Source organism: Apium graveolens, chromosome 3 (genome assembly GCF_009905375.1).
Source record: "Apium graveolens cultivar Ventura chromosome 3, ASM990537v1, whole genome shotgun sequence".
Taxonomy (NCBI): domain Eukaryota; kingdom Viridiplantae; phylum Streptophyta; class Magnoliopsida; order Apiales; family Apiaceae; genus Apium; species Apium graveolens.
In genome coordinates this window covers 205,809,781-205,815,649 of record NC_133649.1, presented here as the reverse complement: position 1 = coordinate 205,815,649, position 5,869 = coordinate 205,809,781, and the positions used below count along the sequence as shown (strand labels likewise).

At 34.8% G+C, this 5,869-nt stretch overlaps 1 non-coding gene across 1 annotated transcript; it reads right to left on the bottom strand.

Annotated features, from left to right (window-relative positions):
- Positions 1-4,949: 4,949 nt before the first annotated feature.
- On the bottom strand, positions 4,950-5,056 carry LOC141716233 (small nucleolar RNA R71). The gene has a single exon (XR_012572950.1). It is a non-coding gene; the product is annotated as a small nucleolar RNA R71 (small nucleolar RNA).
- Positions 5,057-5,869: the final 813 nt, after the last annotated feature.

The following is a 5,869-nucleotide window of genomic DNA, read 5'->3' as shown; positions in this document are numbered from 1 at the left end:
AAAGATTATTTGATCAAATCAAGCTGAGTCTCTAGACTATTCTTGAAACCCAAAATATCAAGGTACATATACCTATCATCTTTAGAACATGTGGTCCAACCAAATATCATTCTCCCATTAATGCAAAGTATGGTGCCTTATTATTGTCAAATCTTTCTGACGAGCCTATCCTTCAAACATCCTTTGAAGGTGCTCAAGCATATCATAAGCATCGTTATGCTATTGTTGCTTCTAAAGCTCAGCACTCATAATTATAAGCATGAGACATGAAACATCAGTTGCATAATCATTTTGCTTCTGGTAAGCATTTTGTTCAGCACATGTTTTATTCTCATCTAGAAGAAATAAGGGAGGGGTTTGAGTGACATCCTTGAACCTAGGGACAATCCTCAAGTTCCCGTGTCAATTGAGGAAATTATTTCATGTCAGCTTGTCCTTCTCAGGGACTATTACATAGAGAAGTTATTTGTGTTATTTGTCATTTGATATCTACAATATTAAAGTGCAGAAAATGACTTAGTCTACATATGATCATTTAATTATGTTCAAGTGATTATTCATATATATACACAATATATATCTCCCACTATTTTTTATCAAATCAATAGCCCTAACTATTAATTCAGAAAGAATATCTTCTTTATCCTTCCTAGTGAGTCAAGATCCATATTTCACCATGCGTTAGGTCAACTTTGGCTTTTCTCCTAAAACATGATTATTTAGGTAGACAACATTTTTTAATTATATCAACTATATAACTCTTGGATAGCTTGGTGGAACAACATTTGTTCACATTTATCTAATAAATCTCGCCAAACTCTATGCCTCTAAGGTTACAATCCTATTCTGGTCACTTAGTTAAGTCAAACCCAATAGTCAAAAAGTATAAATATACTTCAACACATCTCCCATGATAGATGGGAGTACTTCGCTTTGGCGAACCCAATCCAGGTCGATCTAGGGGTTAACGCATTGGACTCATTGGAAGACATCTAATCAACTTAATATTAACTTTAGGGTTTTGTTAATTTTAAAACGATCATGATCCCATCATAAAGAGATTCCCAATTTTTCCTTAAATAAAATACTTCAAATAAATATTCGTTAATGGTTTGATTTCCAGGTAGTGAGGGAGTCATAACGGTCTCGCTTAAAACCCACAACCTTAAAAGTTCAATGAACTCGCTTTTGACAAAATCGCCCCATGTCAGAAATAAAGAAAATTTGTATTTTATTTCGTGTTTCATAAACACGAGAATCTCATAATCATATGTTCATTTTAAAATCTTGAATCGTTACAGATTTTATCTTGTTTAGCAAGCATGGCATGGGTGTCGTATCTAATACATACATCCTTAATCTAATTAAGCATGCATCTTTATAAACTACTCTACACATACATTCATCATATGCGCATATATATGTAAAGTGTAATAAATAAACGTGGTTGGTTATGGCTTTATCCTATGTGATCTTTATCAAGCTAACGACAAAGATCTAGGTCAATCTAAGGTGGAAAATAAATACAGGCTAACTATTACAATATCTTCTTTCTTGTATTGCTTCCTTGGATGGCCTCCGTGTGGGATTACCCTTGATCTTCAAATCTTCATGTCTTCATGTACATTACAAGAATGAAATATGAAAACTAATCTAATGAACTTATAAGAAGAACTCGAGTTACATTCGAGATTTAATAATTACAAGATTAAATGACATAGAAGCCGTATTTGAAAAACCAAAACCATTAACCTAAATTCATAAGCCATAACCATCCACCATGCTCAATTAACAAAAATAACATGTTAAAACACATAATATGATCTTAACATATCATACCCATCATGATCTAATCATAAAAACCAAATATTGAAAAAAATCAGAAAATTCAAAATTAAATCTGACAACATTAAATCGCAGATTACAGGGCCTAAACGACGTCAAACGCCTTACAGATTATTCGATGATAGCTTTATCTATCAATTACGTTCAGAGGCTCGATTCCATATGAAATAGCTTATTTGTTCGCCAAAATCGGACACCAAACACAAATTTCAGCAAATCTGCTGCATCCGATTCAGAATCGTATCAAATATAATTCTTATAATAAGAAAAAATACAAATCATGTATATATCAGTATATATACAGATTATATAATCATCATATGATTATACAACTCTCATGAATATCATATATTCAAAATATATATATACATACGCATATATAAACATAACAACATGTAAAACATACAAAATCGCATATATAACAGTCACGGAATATTGTGTACATATTATCATCATAAAACCTGTAAACACATAAATGAATTAAATACTTTTCGCAAGTAGCTCTGATGCCATTGTTGGGTTTCGAGCACATAAACGTAACGGAAACAGTAACTAAAAACGTGAAAAATCAGAATTTTCGAAACCCACCGCAGGATCAATGTGAAAAATAGATATTTAATTCGTAAATCAGATTGTTTACCTGAAGAAGCATTACAAATTGGTTGACTAATGGAGATCCAAAGCTTGTTCAATCACCACGCATCCCGCTCTCATGATCGACGCTCTATCGGTATCCACACAAATGCTTGAACTCAAGAATTGGATGTGTAGTAACATAAACTTATTTCTTCTTCATCTCTCCATCTTCTCTCTTGGTGGATAGGGTTTTATTAAAAGTCTTGCTTACAAAATCAGCCACACAAGAGATATTATATAGAGAATAGGAAAAGAATTATAACTCTTAACTAATGAGGAGTTATTATTAATTTGAAATTCCTATTTGTATAATAATTAAGTCACACTTAATTATTTAACAAATGAATTTCATAATTAATATTAGTAAATTCGAATATCAATATTTATCTAATTAATTAAGTCTTACTTAATTAATATTATAAATAATTCGAATTACTTTAATATAATTTAAATCCAATTTAAATTAAATCCTTCAAGCATTTTTTGTGTGTGACCCCTATAATTTTAAATCTAATTTAAAATCGTAAACAATGAGCGGTATCTAGTAATACATCATTGCTACCCAAGTTGTTGGTATTTTTGATGTGTTTTTGTGTTATTGCATTTCAGGAATCAGTTAATTGAAGAAAGGAGCTTTTCAAGAAAATATGCTGAAAAGAAATCAGAATTGGAAGCCTAGGACATTTTCAAGTTTTCGAGAATCTAGTTAGCTTCGTGTGGGCAGTTGAATCGCCTAATTCTAACGAGCAGAACTCAAGATATGGCCAAAAGAAGAATTGTCAGAAAATTTCCAGAAGGTCAGCGCGGCCGTGCCAGAATCAGCACATCCGCGCCGCTGAAATCACTATTCCAGCGCGGCTACACCCGAAAGTAGCGCGCCCACGCCCTGTTTCTGCACCAGAATCCTGATTTTAGTTAAAATTGAAGATTTTGAGAGTTCTGGTCGTCCTGGAGCCTATATATATCAATAAAAAGATGTTTTCAACAACAAGGAGCGAGGGGGAGAGCAATAAGAAGATCTAGAGAGCACGAGAAGGCTATGGAAAAGAAGACTTTTGTTTTCTTCAATATAGTTGATACTCGGATGCTTGTTTTCGATTTGTCTTTGAACTCTAGTAATCTTATATTGTTTATTATCATGATTTCATTGGAACCCATGGTGACGATGAGTTCGGTTAAGAACTAATCGTTATCATGGGGTTCTAACGGATTTACTTATGGATTTCTATAGTTAATTTGTTCAATAACTTGGTCTGTGGTGATTGATTTATATCCTAGTATTGGTTGTGCTTATTCGTGTATTGTGTGTAGCTAACATATATGATATCGTGTTAATCTCTATTGAAGCGACAGTGAATATAGAGATTTAGAACTTGCCATGCTAGCATAGGTTCATGTATTTGTTAAGCATAATTTATAGGTAATTTTAATCATTTTACTTGCCCTATGTAATTACGATAGATAACTTGTTCATTAAACCTTTATGTTGTCAAATTCTATAGACATATAGGGTCTTAACATAATTGGTGTCTATTCAGCTTCTATCTCTTTTGTGGATGTCTGGTAGTAGGTATTCGTACAACGAAAGTTGGTGTTTACTAGTTTCGTGTTATCTGATTAGTTGTCATCACCATTGCATGCTAAGGTTAAGAACAATGACTTTAAATGAAGTATTAAATGAAGTTAGAACCCCATGTTTGTCTCATATAAGTAATTCAACCTCAATTCTCTTAGTTAATGCTATTTAGTATAATCTCTTAGTTTAATCAAAACCCAATTTGTTATTTGTCTTAGCAATGAGCGATAAGCATACATTGTTGCATAGGTGCATAAATTGAACTTAACCTAAACCAGTCTCTGTGGGAACGAATCTGATTTATATCTTATACTACTTGCGAACGCGTATACTTGCATGAATTTTAGCACGTGTTTTCGCCCTAACAAGTTTTTGGCGCCGCTTCCGGGGACTCTTTGTTAATTTTTAGTTTATGTGCTTGTCATCAGTGGTCGTTAAAGTTCATTGACTCGAACTTTTTTACTTTTACGGTTTACTTGTTGTGTTTCAGGTACTCATTACAATGGGAGATCCAGCAACACGAATGAAAGCCTTGATGGATTTTTCTCAACCCAAGATCAATGACATTCAATCTAGAATTGTCAGGCCAACTATCACAGCTAATAACTTTGAGATCAAGCCTGTCATAATTCAGATGGTACATAATTCAGTCCAGTTTGGGGGTTCTCCAATGGAAGATCCCAATACGCACATTAGGGATTTTATAGAGATCTGCGACACCTTCAGATTCAATGGTGTGTCTGAGGATGCGGTGAAACTGAGATTGTTCCCATTCTCTATGAGGGAAAAGGCTAAGAGTTGGTTACACTCTCTACCAGCTGGTTCGATTGCTACTTGGTAAAATCTTGCTCAAAAGTTTCTCACTAAATTCTTCCCTATGGCGAAGACAACTGCAATCAGAAATGCCATTACTCAATTTGCACAGCAAACGGGAGAATCTCTATGTGAAGCTTGGGAGCGCTACAAGGAGATGCTTAGGAAGTGTCCTCATCATGGAATGCCTGATTGGATGATCATCAATTGCTTCCATAACGGTTTGGGAGCACAGTCAAGACCCATGCTCGATGGAGTATCAGGTGGAGCATTATAGGCAAAGAGCTATGAGGAAGCTTATGATCTAATTGAACTGATGGCTACTAATGAATATCAGTATCCAACTCAGAGATTTCCACAGGGCAAGGTAGCAGGAGTTCTTGAAGTGGATATAGCTACGACTATCACTGCTCAACTAAAGGCGTTGTTTATGAAGATCGATTCTCTGGCTAACTATGGTGTTAATCAGATTACCAGAGTTTGTAAGTTGTATGCAGGTTCGCATGCGATGGAGTAATGCGCTATATCTAGTGAATCAGCTCAGTTTGTTAGCAACTTTCAGAGATCGCAGCAACCAGTTCCAGACACTTAACATCCTGACAACTGGAATCATCCTAACTTCAGATGGAGCAATAATCAGAATGCGATACAACAGCCGTTCCAGCAGTTTGGAGAAAAACAATTCAACCCTCCTGGTTTTTAACAGTAATTTGCACCAAGACAACAACTCCAACTTCAACAACAAACTCATGATACAGGTCAATCTTCGAATGAAAAATCTGAATTGGAGGAGTTGAGGTTTATGTGCAAAAACCAGGCTCTTATATGCCAAAGCCAGGCTGTTTCTATCAATACTCTGGAGAACCAGATAGGACAAATTGCTAGCGCCTTATTGAATCGACTAACAGGAACGCTTTCTAGTGATATAGAAGTTCCAGGCAAGAGGGAAGCAGAAGAGCATGTTAAGGCAATTACTGTTACATATATTTTATAATGTCA